Source organism: Euphorbia lathyris, chromosome 4 (assembly GCF_963576675.1).
Source record: "Euphorbia lathyris chromosome 4, ddEupLath1.1, whole genome shotgun sequence".
NCBI lineage: Eukaryota > Viridiplantae > Streptophyta > Magnoliopsida > Malpighiales > Euphorbiaceae > Euphorbia > Euphorbia lathyris.
Genome location: NC_088913.1, coordinates 94,772,388 through 94,790,013, shown reverse-complemented (window position 1 = coordinate 94,790,013; position 17,626 = coordinate 94,772,388). Strand labels below are relative to the sequence as shown.

Below are 17,626 nucleotides of genomic sequence, written 5' to 3'. Positions count from 1 at the left end.
TTCCGATTAGCTTCCGTCCATGTGGGGGGGCGTCGTTGGGTTCGACGGGGGAAGCTCCGATGCCAAAGTCAGTATAAAGTATGAGAGAGTAAACTGAATTGACAAAGTAGGGTTTCTAGGATTGTGTGAATGTGTACCGTAATAGCTTGAGATGCCAGCTATATATAGTAGTGAAGTTGTAACCATTAGTAACTAGAAAGTCTCCATTAATGCTTGATTAATGGGGGTTACAGGTTTCCTTTAAGTATGCCTGTTAGCTTGTTAATAGCTTATTAATAGTCTTTATTGTGGGATCGGCTCAGTTGTTCCGCTGACGGATTGAGAGGTTATGGCGATTCCTCACATAGGTTCGCCTGCGGATCCCTTGTGGTGAGGTCTCGGTGATCCGCCTATCGGATCCCCTTGCTTGATACGTCGTAACTTTCCAGTATCAGGCGTTTAATAGGTGGCCGTTCCAGGCGAATATCTCCTTTGATCCTTTGGAGAATATCCCAATGTTATCAACAAATATGTATCAGTTATAAAGCATAATAATAGCAACCAAATCAGTCAATACTGCAGCAGGACAACATATTACTCCTCTACAGTCTAGCTTCGGACGTTATATAGTATATGATACTATGCTAAAATGGTGCAGTTTAAATTTCCTTTGTCAGTCAAATTCTTGATGGTTCTAGCCACTACTACAAACAGAAGAACAATAAAAATGCATCTCAAAACTTCAGCTTCATTGTGATAGATTATTTTAGGATTAAAACATCTCACAACTATTAAGGAACCCGCTAGATACATACATCATTTGTGCAAGATGATTAAGAATATGAGAATGATTTGCTTTTAGTGTTTTCTATACCAATGGTAGTCAAGTTTGAGAAAAAGAATGCAATTGAAAAATATAAGTTTATTCAATTGCATCTTCTAAATTGATTTATATACGGTAACTCAAACAAAACTTAAAACTCTAAGTAATTAAAGAAAATATTTGTTCTTAAATAATTCTAATGCCATGACTAAACCGTTTTATGAAACCAAAACCCAAGGACTGTATAGTATGTAAAAATACATGGACTAAATAATATTTTACCCAATTTATTATTGTAATTCATGAAATTCAGGATGAAATTGGATACTAACCTTAGATAGAGTCGTTTTTAGCCACATGACACAAAAATGTCCGACTCATCAAAACGAGTCCACAAGAATAAAAATCATCAAAATTAGAGATCAAGAAGGGTATTTTCGAGCTGAAATGTAGCTCAGAAGGGATTGAAGAGGGAGGCCATATGTCGACGCATGACAAACACATGGCAACGCGTTATTGCTGACGCGTGTGTCACCCTTCCCCTATTTGCTATTACCTTTTTGAATTAAAAAGGTGAAAATCTCAATGTGACCCTTCCTTTTTTACTTTTTCGCAATTCTAACTCTGAAACCCTAATTATCCTTATAAATATGGGCTCTCAGACCAATTTTTGAGGGAGACCAAAATCAGACTAAATATTAGCAAAACTGTATTGAAACAACCTCAATAAATTCTAATTTTCTAAAATATACGATTTCTGATCCTTACTCGTGATTTTCTAAAAATCCCACAACATAGGTAAAGGTTGCTTAGAGAAAATAGTATGTATGTAATAATTTTTCTATTATTATTTATACTGAAAAATAAATATATTGTTCATCTTTTCTCCTATTTTACTACATTAATTTTAGCTTTAATTTGTATTAAAGCGGCTGTCAAATATATTTAAATTAATTTAAATTAAGCTTGGATCGAAATACGAGATTTCATTTTTGAAAGGTCTAAGAGCAATGATTTACTAGTTACATCATCTGTAATAAGTTTTTAATTTATTCAAATTAATTTGTTTTTTTTTTGTACTTTTACACATGAATTTGATATTAATAATATTACTAGCTAATATTATTGATTTATTTAATTCACTTCATCCATAAAAATAATTCAGAATAAATGAACTAATTTGAGATAAATTTTATTTTATGGTCGTTTGGATACTGATAGTTATTAAAATCTGTAATTTTATCCTTTTGATTTATTTTTTAATTTAATTAATCAGTGTTTTTTTACTTAAAAATTGAGACGATGATATTCGATTAAGTCTCGGATTACTCTTAGTTTTATTTGTATTTTATATATTAATTAAGTTTTATTTTTTATTTTTATTCATTTATACTTATTTAATAACTTTCTATTTTGTTCATTTTATTCCCTAATTTAGAACTGTATATTTATTCATTGTAGTTTCTAATCGAATAATTTTCTATTTTATTCATTTTAGTCTCTCATTTGGAACTTCAAATTCTATCCATTTTAGTCCATAAATTGGAACTTTTTATTTCATTGGGTTTAATAGCAAATTTAATATAAAAAAATTATTTTATTCACTTTCGTCCTTAATTTTGAAGTATTCTTTTTTTTTCAATTTGGTCCTTGAATAAACTTTTCAATTTATTTAATTTAGTCCTTTGTCCATTTGTTTTTAACCTTTTATTTTAGTTGATAGAAATATGAGATAATATTATTTTGTTGTGGATTGAAGACTCGTAAAAGTCCCAATGTAATTGTATTTAATTTATATTCATTCTATTACTTTTGTGGTTGTAATAAATTGTTCTTTATTTATTTCGTATATTAATGTGCAATATGATAAGAACATGATTTTTTCAAATAAAACAAGCATTCAAAACGAACTTTAAAAGCTTAGATGGATTCATGAACGATTTTGGGAGTGCTTAATATTTGTTTTTGAGGGAATATTAACATTCTACTTAGATGGATTCAGGTGACAACTCTTTCTCCAACACCGGCCCTACCGAGTTTATCATTTTCTCAATTGGACTCCGATTCTAAAACGTACCGTAGAGTTAGGACGGTCCTCCCACAGGTGATACCCCGTGGACTATCACATGCATTATTGATTTTTTTTCAACTTTATGTGAAAGTGCGTGCATATTGTGTATCAATTAGTATTTTAGGTTCAATTCACCCATTTTTAAGCCAACAAATGTTTTCAGTGCAAAGGATATAGAATGTAGTGAATTCGACCCTAGTTTGTTTAATTCGCTTCAGTTAGGTCTTCCCCGTTTTGTAAAATCACCAATCATTGTTTCCTCATTTCAATTTCACCCCTAATGTTTAATTTCACCTTCAATTTAGCCGATTTAATCCTTTTAATTTTTATTTGCAAATCAAAAGTAAATAAAAATTGAGTAATTAATTGATTGACCGAACTAATTAGCTCGTTAATTTAATTGATTGATTAAAAAAATTAGCTAAATAATTGAAACAATTAAAATTGCTAAAAAACCATCGGTTAATTGAATTAATTAGTTAACCAATCAACAACTCAATTGCGTATTAATATTAATCTTAATATAATTTATAAGTGTCTCTTTTTCCCTTTATTATTTATTTATTTATATTAAATAAAGATATCATACATCTTCCTATTTCATAACTATGACATCTTATTTTTCCATATTTTTTTGTCTGTCAAATTTGGGAAAAAGAGTAGCAGAACGATTAACTGCTAGTAACTATAATAAAGGTTGTAAAAAACGTTAGGCGCTATTCGGGGGATCAGGGCCCTCGAGGATTAATCAGGGATTAATCGGTTTTGTATTTTTGTATTTTTTATTTATTAATCAATAAATTATTATATAAATTCAATTAAAATATGTATTATGCTATCTAAAAGTAATAATATAAAATTATTTAATATGGAAAAATACGTATATTTGTAACATATATCTTTAAAATTGTGCAAACATCAACATTTCAATAACAATATCATTGAAACAACTTAAAAGTGAATTATAATAAAGCAAAAAAAATAAATTCACAGGTAAACATGTTTTTATTCATTATCGCTTAGGCGGTCTAGGCGGTGCCAAGGCGGAGCCCAAGCGGCTGAAACGCCTAGAGGGACTAATCATAGAAAATCGGGGTTAATCATAGAAAATCGAGACAGATTCTCGATTTCGATCGCCTAGGCGGGGCTTAGGCAGTCCAGGCGGCCTTCATCTCAAACAGTGACTATAATAAAGATTAAACAATGATAATTGAACAAAATGTTAAGTAACTAAGCTTGTTTTTTTTTAAAAATTATTTAATTATTCTAAACGTTGGAAAATTTTGAATAAAATTATATATTAATTTAAATACCAACAAAGACCTCCTTTCATGAACAGTCGTGTTCGCCGTGTCTGTCCATGTACAACAGTGTTCGTTCGTGAAAAGACATATCCTTTGAGTTCTATTTATATAGAATGGATTGTCAAATTCATAAGTTTTTGAAGTTTTTGATAAAATAAATATTCTTTGAATGTTTATGTTTTCTATCTGTTCATAGTGTTCTTGTTTACCTATTATGGTGATAATGAGCCTACACACAGTTTGAGTTCGCTTGCTTAATCTGTTGTATAAATAGCAACGACATCGTCTTAAGGAAACTGCTAATATAGGCCTCAAATTTGTCTAACTCTTTCCTTTTAATTTCTAGTTTTATTATTCGTATGTTTCTCTGTGTTCGATTTGTTTTTTTGGTTAATCACATCTAACATTCTTAAGATAAACGTAATTGTTTGTCCAACATTCTTAAGACAGAGTATTGTTTTCTTAAGAATCTAACATTCTTAAGACAGATGTTGTCGCTTTTAACAATCGTCTCCCAGGATACAACAAATAATAGTTATCACCGGAGTAGAATAAAACAACAAGTACAGAGAGCAGAAATATTTGAGAGAGTAATTTTTCAAAAGTGTGTAAATCTAATAGCTCCATCATGTATATATAGAACTTGAATGGACATGTCTATTCTCGAATGAACACAACTGTTCACGAACTGGCATGACTAACCATGAACGAACACAACTGTTCATGAACAAGGATGACTATTGAAATTTATACTAATTTTATTTATATGTATAAAATTTCCAACACTAAAGAATTATGATTTTTTTGGAAATAAGAATTACGATTATTTATTATCTCTTTTACTCATTTTTTATTATCTCTTTAGGTCATTTTTAAATACTTTAGTAAAAAAGAAATTAATTAATTAAAAACTTTCGTAAAAAAGAAATTAATTAATTAAATGCAGCATTCTGTTTAAACAAACATCAGTAAGCAAATAAAATAAAAGAAAACAAAATTGTAAAAATTGGATTAATTAACTATAAATTTGTCACTAATAAAATGTAAAATATAAGGTTCAAACAAAAAAAAAATGTAAAATGTATTATGTATATTATACCATCAATATATTAACTGTACTATCAGTATATTTGTAGTATAATTATTCATTGGTTCATTGAATAAAAACAAAAAAACAAAAACAAAAATTACAGAATTTGATTAGTTGGCTTCCACTAATAATATTATTACATGAATGAATGCCACATGTTTACAGCATCAAAATTACAGAAATACAGTGGGAGTGGGGTTTGGTGAAGGTCATGTATATGTATATATAGCTTATCAGTTTGTTGAAAGAGAAGACATCATCATTTATATGGCTACTCTGGCTGAGAATGCACATGTTGCCGGCCATGATGACTAAACATAAGGGAGGAGGTGTTTTCTCCCCTAGTTTTGGTTGATCGCCGGCAATGTTGTGCAATCTTAGCCACCAGAGTGGGGTTTGGTAAAGGTGGTGTATATGTGTATATAGCTTATTAGTTTGCTCAAAGAGAAGACATAATGATCTATATGGCTACTCTCTTTAAGATTGCACATGTGGCCAGCAATGACTAAACATATTTTTTTTATTTCTTTTTTTTTCCATAATTTTATTTTTTACAACTTTACTCTAAAGTTAACTACATGCTTTTATTTAAATAAATATTTTTTTTATTTATTTGGGCTAACACAAATATATATGTACATCAGTTCGTAAGGACATTATCTGTAATTTTGAGATTTTTTTCGACGTCGAGTTGAAAACACCCTTTTCGAAATTAGGACATATTTAATATCTATATGTTTTTTATAGTTTTTCTTTTAATTTTATTTAAACCATAGATTTATGAATATTTGGTCAGAATTGAAAAATAGCTATTATTGGGAAAAAAGAGTAACGAAAAAATTAACGGCTACTAAAAATAATTGAACTAAATGTTAAGTAACTAAGTTTGTTTTTTAAAAAATTATTTAATTATTCTAAAGAATTATGATTTAAAAAAAATTATGATTATTTATTATCTCTTTCACTCATTTTTATCATCTCTTTGGCTCACTTTTAAGTACTTTTGTATATATACATTTCTTAACATCAATTAAAAACTTGAGTAAAAAAGAAATTAATTAATTAAATGCAGCATTCGGTTTAAACAAATATCAGCTATAAGCAAATAAAATAAAAGAAAATAAAATTGTAAAAATTTTATTAATTAACTATAAATTTGTTACTAATAAAATGTATAATGTATATTATACTATCGGTATATTAACTGTGCCATCAGGGTATTTGTGGTATAATTTTTTTGTAGAATGCTTCACATGGAAAACAATAGAAAAGATGGTAAGTATCCCTTGATTCATTGAATAAAAACAAAAAATAAAAAGAAAAATTGGAAGTTACAGATTTTGTTATGCTGGCTTCCACTAATATTCTTGTTACTGGAATGAATGCCACCTGTTTACAGCATTAGAATTACAGAAATACAGTGGGAGTGGGGTTTGGTGAAGGTCCTGTATATGTATATATAGCTTATCAGTTTGCTGAAAGAGAGCAAATAATCATCTATATGGCTACTCTGGCTGAGATTGCACATGTCGCCGGCGATGATGACTTAAACATAAGGGTGGAGGTGTTTTCTCCCCTAGTTATGGTTGATCGCCGACGACGTTGTGCAATCTTAGCCACCAGAGTAGTCTTTCTTTCTTTCTTAGCACTCAAATCTGGACAAGAAAATACAGCCTGAGTGGGGTTTGGTGAAGGTCCTATATATGTATATACAGCTTATCAGTTTGGTGAAACAGAAGACAAAAAATGATCTATATGGCCACTCTGGCTAAGACTGCCCATATGGCAGGCAATGACTAAACATAAGAGAGGAGGTTTTTCCTCCCCTAGTCACTGTTGATCGCCGCCACATTGTGCAATCTTAGCCTCGGGAGTAGTCTTTCTTTTGCCACAGGGTAACACCATTTTCAACACATGAAGCACTCAAATCTGGTTTGTTTTCAATTAATTTGTGAGTGCACTATGATATACATGATAGATTTGATTCAGTGAAGGCGTTCTGGAACGAAAATGGTATTTGTGAATGATTTTCTCAACCTTTTGAGTGCCCCCTCATGGTTTAAATCTAATCCAAACAAATCAGCAGTTATAATTATATCAAACTTGTTTTCTTCTTGCAGATACATAATAAATTAATCAACAAATTTCGATACTATTTTCTTTCATCAGTTTGAATAGATCTGGTTTAAAAAAAGAAAATATAACCTCAAGTTATTAAAAAAATTCAAAATAATTTTTTTTCATTTGAAAATGTAGCCTGTAAAATTGGAGTCTTGCTTTTTTTTTCTTTCCATTTTCTTTTATTTATTGGAGTCTGAAGTTAAATTTTTTTTTTTTAATTGTCACTAGATGTTTTAATTGTAAGATAGCTAATGAAACTGTTATTGGAATTGAGATCTCATTTGAAGAAAAATATATCTAATATCTTGTATTTCTTTTTGTATATTGTATGGACAATCCAATATGCAAGGATTAGAATTGGGAATTTTTTTTTTTTTTGTATATTGTATGGATGATCTGATGTGCAAGGACTAAGATTGAGAATTGCTTGATAGTCTTTCCTCGAGGAAGGAGTTTGATTATGGTGACTTCTAGGTTTATCAATGGCTCTATAAGTGAAATATTTTTAAGGCTTTACCAATGCCAGTTAAATAGTTTTCTTTTGTTAGAATTAGAAATGAAATTTGTATGTCAGTTTAATGGAATTTCTTCTTGTAAGAATGGTTAATAGAAGAGAACATTGGTAGAGGAAATGGAATTGTCTGAATTTGGTGAAATTTATAGCTTGGGTTTGATTTTGTTTTACTATTTTATTGTGTGGGTGCTTTGGATATTATGCTGCTGAGTATTAATATATGGGTTTCTTTTAATAGTCAGTGCTGAATTTTAAATATTGCTGTGCGTATCCCTAGTTCTCCTCGTGTCATTTCAGTGTGTTGGCAGCGACCTCTGGCCGGGTGGATAAAATGCAATATCAACGCTCAGCTTCTGGAGCCCCTCGGCAGGCATCTATAGAATTTCACTGGCCTTTCCTAGAGGAGCTTTTGCTTTCCTCATTGTCACTCTTTTTAATTGGTTGGCTGAGTTGAAAAGTGCAATTTTCGCTGTCAAGGACGCTTGGGTGAAGAACTGGCGTCATCTCTAGTTAGAAAGTGACTTGAGTTATGTTGTACATTTGTTTGAGAGTGGCTCTGTCAAGGTCCCATGGGTTGTTCGTCAAGACTGACTGACTACTTTGTCTTTCTTACTTATCTCCCATGACATTGGTGGTACCACATGTATCTACAGGGAAGGTAACCGAGCTGCTAATTCACTAGCAAAGTTTGCTCAAAGCGTGACAGAGTCTTATTGGTGGGATTCCCACTTAGATTTTTGTAGTTCTTTTATTTTATATGATTTTTGTGTCATGGAAAAATATAGATTCTCCTAAGACCGTATACTATTTTGATTTATTTTTTATTAGCATATTTTGCTTAACCGGGTTTTGCGATTGGCTTGGGACGTGTCAGCCTAGTCGGGATGTCATGCCCCCTGTTGTTCTCTTTCCCCTAGTTTTTACTAAAAAGAATGTTGAATTTTTCCATGTATTATATAAGTGTGCATTGCATTCACAAATTTAGTAGTTTACTTTTAAACGTGGACTAAACAATAATACACGGACTTGACGGAAACAAAGAGAAACATAAGAAAACTTATTAAGTTACACAAATTGTTCACCTGACTTCCACTATTATTATTATATAAATGAATCCCACTTGTCTTTACACCGTCAAAATTAACGAAATATTTTATACAGTCGAAGTGGGGGCTGGTGAATGTTATATATGGTTACTCCGGCTACCCCGACAATGACTGAACATAAGAAATGAGGTGTTTTCTCCTCTAGTCATGGTTGATGGCTTGCGCATTGTGGAATCTTAGCCACCAAAGTAGTTTTTCTTTCGCCAATCTGAACCATAATTTGGGGAATACCATTTTCAATAGTTATCAATGTTTTCTCGCGTCATCCATTTGAATATATATACTCTTAAAGTGTAGTCTGTAAAATTGGAACTGAAAAGACTACTAGATTCCTTTTGCGTTTTATCTTTCTAAATCTTTATGTACATTATGTACAATCATCAACATCCTTTATTTAACTGTTTTTCTCAGAGCTATGGAGGAGGAAATTTCATGTTTGTGATGTGAATACCATTTCATGTTAGAGCTTAAATGGAATCAGCAGTTTTCGACAAGGAGTTACATGTATTCTTCGCGTTGTATTACTAGAAATTTTGACAAGGAGGACAACTATATTCAAGGATATTGACAACGATGATGCAAAATCAATCATTTGTTTTTTCGGATTTTCGGATAACATGATTAATCCACCTGGATTAGAAGATGAAGTGCAGTTGGAGTTCAAGGGCTTATATCAAAGTTTCTCCAGTAATATCCTTTTCCATTATTAGTGTGGAAAAAGTGTGTGCTGTACTAAATTTATGCGGACCAAACACAGGCTCAGTGTACTAAATTTTGAATACTGAGCCTCAATATACTAAATTTTGCAGGCATTTTGATCTCTTACAAAGCCTTATAGATTGGAACCATAAATCCTATGGACATTTCCAGTTTTTTTAATCTAATTTAACAGTTTATAAACTAAATCGGCTTTAAGCTCATTTTACATTGAACGACAAAAATACCCTTTTTTTATTAAGGTATTAATTAGTTTAGTAGCATCTTAATAAGACGGTGGCCCTCATTTTTCCATAAATTGATTACACTGCTAAGCTGTTACATATGTATCAGTTATAAAGCATAATAATAGTTGTAGTCTTGAATCTCCAAATTAGCAACAAAATCAGTCAATACTGCAGCACAACAACATATTACTCCTCTAAAGTCTAGCTTCGGACGTTATATAGTATATGATACTATGCTAAAATGGTGCAGTTTAAATTTCCTTTGTCAGTCAAATACGACTACAAACAGAAGAACAATAAAAATGCATCTCAAAACTTCAGCTTCATTGAGATAGATTATTTTAGGATTAAAGCATCTCACAACTATTCCGGAACCTGCTAGATACACACATCATTTGTCCAAGCTGATTAAATGGAATATGAGCATGATTTGCTTTAAGTGTTTTCTATACCAATGATAGTAAAGTTTCAGAAAAAGAAGGCAATCGAAAAATATAAGTTTATTCAATTGCATCTTCTAAATTGATTTATAAACGGTACATTTTTAGACTCAAAGAAAGTATGATAGAACTACCTGCCTGCTTAAAACTCTAAGCAATGAAAGAAAATATTTGTTCCTAAATAATTCTAATGCCATGACTAAACAGTTTTATGGAACCAAAACCGAGCGACTGTATGACTATTTGGAATAGCACAAGGACTGACTAGTCTATTAGGTAAACCATAGGGAATAGCACAACGACTGACTAGTTTATTATTATAATCCATAAAGTTTATGGCTAACTATGACTAGTTGTGACAATTGTAATGCATTTAAATCAACTCCTAATTTTTAATTTGTCACACTCGGCCTCTCCATCAATTATTATCACACTATCGAGCCTACCTAATGAGACCTTTAGCTCCAAATATCAAACTGGGTAAATAATATGTGGCCCATTTCACTTGCATCTGAAATTACAACTTGTTATAGTTGAATGGGAAATTTTATAGGTCTAATGTGACTATCTATGAACTGTAAAAATATCCTTTCTACTTGTGAAGTATGAAAGTATTCAAGAAATGCATTTTGAAAAAGAAAATGGATGCTAGAACGATAATGAAACAGTATAAGAATAAGCCATAACTCCATTCTATTTTACCTGCTGAGAGAAGTAGCAGCAGCAAGATAAGAACAGTTGTCAAATTGCAAGTCATATATTTTGCTTAATATGTCACCAGCTCCACTGTCTCTGCTTCATAGAGCTCTTAGGGTACCGGGACATAGAATCCAAAATCTCTACCAATTTAACTGATAAAGTTGTAGACATAATCACTCAACATAACTATAATGTTCTAATGAAACCATAAAGATGTAGACATTACATGTTCTATGCTTGGAAGACATACAAAGTAGTTAAATCTAGTGTCAGTTTGCATTTCAGGATATAAGCCTCTTTATAAACCTCCAATGGCTAACATGGCTCCAAATATTAATAAAGCTAATCATTAAAAACAGCCAAAATGCCTGTTACAAATTAGCCTATGGAGGCTTGCCAGAGTCAAAAATTAAACCAAAGTCAACCATAAAAGTAAGCAATGCAGCTATATTGTAAGAAGCAAAATATAGAAGAAATTAAGAACAACTAATACAAAACAAAGATGCTTCAAGAAAAGAACGCAAAGGGCAAGCCAATCAGGAACGGCTTCATAATCATCAACTTTAAACTCCAACAAGCAGGGAGGTAGCCGCGGCACCTGTGGTGGTGATTAATTGAGATTTTTAAAGGCTTTATGAAGCTCTCAGTAAACTTCCTCCTTTCTATAACCCTTGTTCTAGAAATTATTATGCAGCTAACACTGGCAAACGGTTTTTGCATCTTGATTTTCTCTGGAAATTACAACTTTAAATGTGGTGGTTGCATTGTGATTAATCAATTCGAAGATACAAACATCGCCAACTTTCAAATGATTATCTTCTACAAATTTCCTCCAACCACGACATAGCCTAGCTACTTTAAGTCCACCTATTTTTATCTCCACATAGTCAACTGACCAAGTTCTTTGGTCCACAGAATTCAGAATTATATTTGCCACCTCTTTGTTGATATATTTCTTGGCAAACCTACTTGGTATAACCTGCACAAAACACAAATGATAACAATGATAAAATTTTCATGTTTGTTTGTTGTGCAAAATTCCATCCTGTTTTTTATTTTATATTTGTTTTTAAAATAATTGTTAGCTTAATGTTATTCCAAGTTGTTCAAGTGGACCAATTTATACATAAATATGAAAGAATAAAATGGTGAGGTTAATGAAATATGTGATTTTAAAATGGTTTGACAATTTGAAGAATTGATGTTTACCAAGAAACTATCAACATAGGATGGCTGTATTATAATAGTGAATGAAGGATTTTCCGGTTGGAAATTGGACAGTGCTTTTTCAACAGCCTTCTTTTTTTCTTCCTTTATCAGTTTTTTGTCTTTTCCCTTTGTATCACTGGTTTGACAAACAAGGACAATCATTAATCGAATAAGTATTTAGAAATATGACGTAACCTTCTAGTTATAAGAATGGAAATAACATACCTTCAGCTTGATCCTTTGTGTTAAATGTTGTTGCAAAATCCCGAGGTTTTTCGAATTGTTCATCAAGATTAGCATTTGACGGAAAGATTTCAGCAGAAACATCACTTTCTGATTCAACAACTTCAATTTTTCTCTCTTGAAATTGTTGTTCGTCAACATTAGCTCCCAAAGTAAAAGGATATTCTATCTCTGTGGCAGTGTTGTCTAATATGATGACATTGAATTCAGCGGCACTCTTATCATATTCAAATACTACAAGATATCCATGAGTGAGTAAAATTCAGCGAACTCTTTCCATCGATTTTGCAGCCAAAAAGCGCCCTCACTTTTCGCAATATCAACTTTCCATTTTTGACCAGAAGGTGCCTTCAAGATTATTGGACTTGAAAGATAGCCTCCAAAACATTTCACAAATTTTCTTGGAATTTCCTATTTATTTTTATATGATTAATATGGAATGACTAAAGTGAGAAGAAGAACGAATATATAAGATAATTAAATGCTAACCACCTTGTGTTCATGCACGGAATCAGCAAGAATAAACTTGAAAAAATGAGGTCTTTGATCTTCTTTAAACAGATTGTTGTTTTTAGAGCAAGAAGCCATTGTTAAACTAGTACTTCACCTGAAGAGTATTTTACTAGAGAAAATATAATATCATATCATTTCATTTGCTGGTAATTTTAAAACAATCATTTTATTTGATAATATATGATAACAGCAAAGGAATGTGACAAAACCAAGGTCTTAAACGTACAAACTAACTCAAACATTAATCTAACAAGACTGAAACAGGCATTCAAACTCAAACATTTCATATCCTATTTTTTCAATGAAAGTTAGATATCAATATTATATATTATCTAAAGCAATTACGTGAAAGATCACATAGAGCCTAATGCACCAAGATACAATATGCTGCATAAAAAATTTAATCACAAAAGAAAAAAACTTTTCTAACTTAAATACCTTAGACTCAACAAGCATTTTTTAAAATCATGATGCAACAGTCATGAGAGATTTTATAAACATCTACATATGGGGTAGGTATGTTGCAGCTCATATGCTAATCATTCAAGAACTCAAGTCCAAAACTAGATAACCACATACCAACAATAGCATTTGTCTCAATAAGAGTATCCAAATGAGTTATTGTGCTATAAACCTGTTGTCTTATCTATATATTTCACATAATTATATATGGTGTAAATGATACTCGTGTCAAAATGTTGTAACGACAAGGAACCAAGTTATATCACAATAACATACACCAGAAACATAGGACTGACCAAAAACTCTATTCATACAAGAACACTGCCTCTGCACCTATGCTCTGGTAAACCACAAACTATAATTTTCTCAATAAGAGTAGCAGATCTAAAATGTACAAGAATCTGAGAATGTTTCTTAAAGAGCGTCCCTTTTGTAACCATTGAGAAGGCCGAAGAAAAGGAAGCACATCCATAAACCAATAAACATCAGAGGTTGACATTGTATAACAAAGCAAGACCATAACATCATATCAAAACAGGAAAACATACTCTTCCTCCAACTATTAAATTCTATCAAGTCCCAAAAAAGGGAGATTGATTCACCTTATTCATAAACTATTTCATCTGTTTGGCGATTGCAAATATTTCTTTTTCCCTAGTCATAAATTCAAACTCAATTCATCATTTGTGATTTCTGTACCGGGAAAAGGAAATCCAAAGTAAAGACAAAGCCAGAAAGTAAGAACATCAATCGCAATTACCTCCTTTGATATGAATCAGTTGAAATTGGGAGCAGTTTGAGAGGAAGTCAAGGAATTGAACATCACAATATGTATGAGAGGAAGCGGTGTCAAGATTGAAAAGAAATTGGGAGTATTTTGATGTCCAAGTATAACCTAAAATGTTTGGAGTTGAAAGGGCAAAGACTTCAGGAAGACTTAAAGGATCCTTTTTATTTTTTGAGTCCTTTTATATTTGACTAATACAATTAATTGATTTTGGGGGAGAAAATAGAGGAAAAAAAATTACAAATCTTCAAAATTTACACATAGACATAAATTGCTAATGTGGTAAAATATAGACATGCTTTTGTTTCAACTTTTAGATTTTAGATATAACTAGATAGATATTTAATATAATTAAAATTGGAAAAAAGTATCGTAACATGGTTATTATGTTTAGAACGGTCCTGAAATTAATCATGTAAAACAAAGGGCTATATAATTATAAATTTGAATGTGGAAATTACTTGAAGCTAGGCACAGATAAAAAAAAAAGATAAAGGGAGGAGGGAGATGCAGAAAAATGAAAGAAAAATGAGAGAATGATGAAATTTTCTTTCTTTTTTAAAAGGATGGAACAGAAGAAGCGATGTTATTTAAAGGGTAAAATAAGAATAACAAAAACACGATAGAGAGTGGATGAAATTACTTGTTTAAATGGGAGTCAAATGTCATAAATAATTATCAACGTTCATAGTGATTTTTATGTTAAAAAGTGTAAAGTTCATCTATTTTTATATTACATTTTCAAGTTTAATGGGTATATTGTTAAAATGAGAAAGTTGAGTGATTATAGATGTAATTTACCGGTTCATATCAATAAAATAGATATTTCTAAAATGGAATACTATTTATTTTCCTCTATGTGACTTGTATATAATCATTTGATTCGAACCATGACCTCTCAAGACATAGGTAAGCTCTCAACCACTAGGCTAAGAGCTTCACCACTACTAACAATAACAACATTAAACAATGATAATTGAATTAATGTTAAGTAACTAAGCTTGTTTTTTAAAAAATTATTTAATTATTTTAAATAGTTATGATTTTTTTAAAGAAGAATTATTATTATTTATTATCTCTTTCACTCATTTTTATTATCTCTTTAGCTTATTTCTAAGTACTTTTATATATATACATTTCTTAATATCAATTAAAAACTTTAGTAAAAAAAAAATTCTAATTAATTAAATGCAGCATTCGGTTTAAATAAATATCAGTTAACAAATAATAAAAAGGAAAACATAATTGTAAAAATTGAATTAATTAACTATAAATTTGTCACTAATAAAATGTATAATATATTATGTATATTATACCATCAGTATATTTGTAGTATAATTTTTGTAAAATACTTCACATGGAAAACAACAGAAAAATGGTAAATATTTATTGATTCACTCAATAAAAACAAAAAAGAAAAAGAAAAATTAGTAAATTACAGAATTTGTTCAGCAGGCTTCCACTAATATTATTATTAATCGAAAGAATACTACCTGTTTACATCATCAAAAGTATAGAAATACAATGAGAGTGAAGTTTGGTGATGGTCCTCTGTATTTTTATCATTTTAGTTTCTAATTCAATAATTTCTATTTTATTTATTTTAGTCTTGGAACTTTCAATTCTATTCATTCTAGTCTCTAAATTGGAACTTTTATTTCATTGGTTTAATCCCAAATTTAATATTTTTTTTGCTTTATTCACTCTAGTCCTTAATTTTGAATTATTTTTTTCAATTAAGTCCCTGAATAAACTTTTCAGTTTATTTAGTTTAGTCCTTTGTCCATTTGTTTTTAACCTTTTATTTTAGTTGGCAAAATTATGAAAGAATATTATTTTGAGTAACAAATCTCATGTTAGTGGCCCTTAAACTTCTCACCCATGATCCCATTGCCTTCTCATAAGTTGAAGAAAGAAAATGGCTGAGTTGGAAGTTGAAAAAATGGAGGTAATGCCGTGAAATACGTTCCTCAAATTGGTACACATGTTCGTTTTTCAGCACTCCTTCTCTTTGAAAAATTCTACCCGCTTCGTTTTAGCTCCGTTTTGCTCCGTTTTTGACATTCCGGAAAGCTAACATCCCGAGCTTTCTGAAAAAAATAATAGCTGTCTGATATCTTGCTGTTTCGGGGTCTGCTTTTATCGCCGAAGTTGTTGGACGGGTTACTGAAAAAATGGTGCAAATTTGCCCCTTATTTTTATTATTTCTTTTTCTTTTATTTTTATAATCATCTTTTGATATTATTTTCTATTTTTTATTACATTTTTATTTTGTTGAAAAATGAATTTAATTAAATAAAAAAAACTATAGAGTAAAATTATAACCTATGCTAAAAATACAAAAATTAAATTATCCCTCAACACATACATCTTCTTATTTCATCACTATAGCATCTTATTTTTCCATATTTTCGTCAAATCAATTTTTCCGTTAAAATCTCGAGACCACCATAGTACTCGGATTGTATACATAACCAACCAAAAACCTTCACTAAAATTCAGAATATATGTTATATATGCGGATGAAAAAATTGAACTCAAAATAAACCATCTCGTACACACGTGATATGTATGATGCTAAATTAAAAAAATCAATTAACAGGAGATGTTATTTTGCTTTTAATTATGATACAAATAAAAAAAAATGCTAGTCGAATCATTCCGCTACACATTTAAAATGAACTTTTTTGCTAAAAATAAATCATTCCACTCGAATCATTCTATTATTTTTCATATATATGTTATATATGTGAATTAAAAAACAAATTTTAGTAAAATAAACAATATTGCTCATATATATGTCCAATTCCAAATTATTATCACACTTATGGAGCCTACCTAACTAGACCTTTTGCTCCAAATATCACACTGGGTAAATAATATGTGGCGAATGACTATATAGCCCGATATGGCGAATGAAAGAAAAACATGACGTGGCGAATAAAGGTAAAACCTATTGAATGGTGAATACCTTGAATGGCGAAAAGAGCGCCTAGATAATGGCGAATACCTTACAAGGTGAAAAGAGCGCCTAAATAAAGCATATTGAATGGTGAATACCTTGAAATAGCGAGAAGAGCGCCTAAAATAAAGCCAAATATGGTGAATGATTATATAGCCCGATGTAGCGAACGAAAAAAACGAGCGTGGCGAATGAAGATTAAGCCTATTAAATGGTGAATACCTTGAATATCGAAAAGAGAGTCTAGATAAAGCCTATCGAATGGAGAGTACATTGAATGGTGAAAAGAGCGTCTAGATAAAGCCTATTGAATGGTGAATACCTTGAAATAACGAGAAGAACGCCTAAAATAAAGCCTT

The 17,626-nt window shown here is 30.7% G+C and overlaps 1 long non-coding RNA gene across 2 annotated transcripts; it reads right to left on the bottom strand.

Moving 5' to 3' along the window:
- Nucleotides 1–11,428: 11,428 nt before the first annotated feature.
- LOC136227603 (uncharacterized) lies at nt 11,429–14,267 on the bottom strand. 2 transcript variants are annotated; one of them, XR_010688144.1, is made up of 5 exons: nt 14,121–14,267; nt 13,036–13,150; nt 12,526–12,954; nt 12,301–12,436; nt 11,429–12,070 (listed from the first exon to the last, which is right to left on the bottom strand). It is a non-coding gene; the product is annotated as an uncharacterized lncRNA (long non-coding RNA). The 2 variants fall into 2 exon arrangements; XR_010688143.1 differs by having other exon boundaries at nt 12,526–12,777.
- Nucleotides 14,268–17,626: the final 3,359 nt, after the last annotated feature.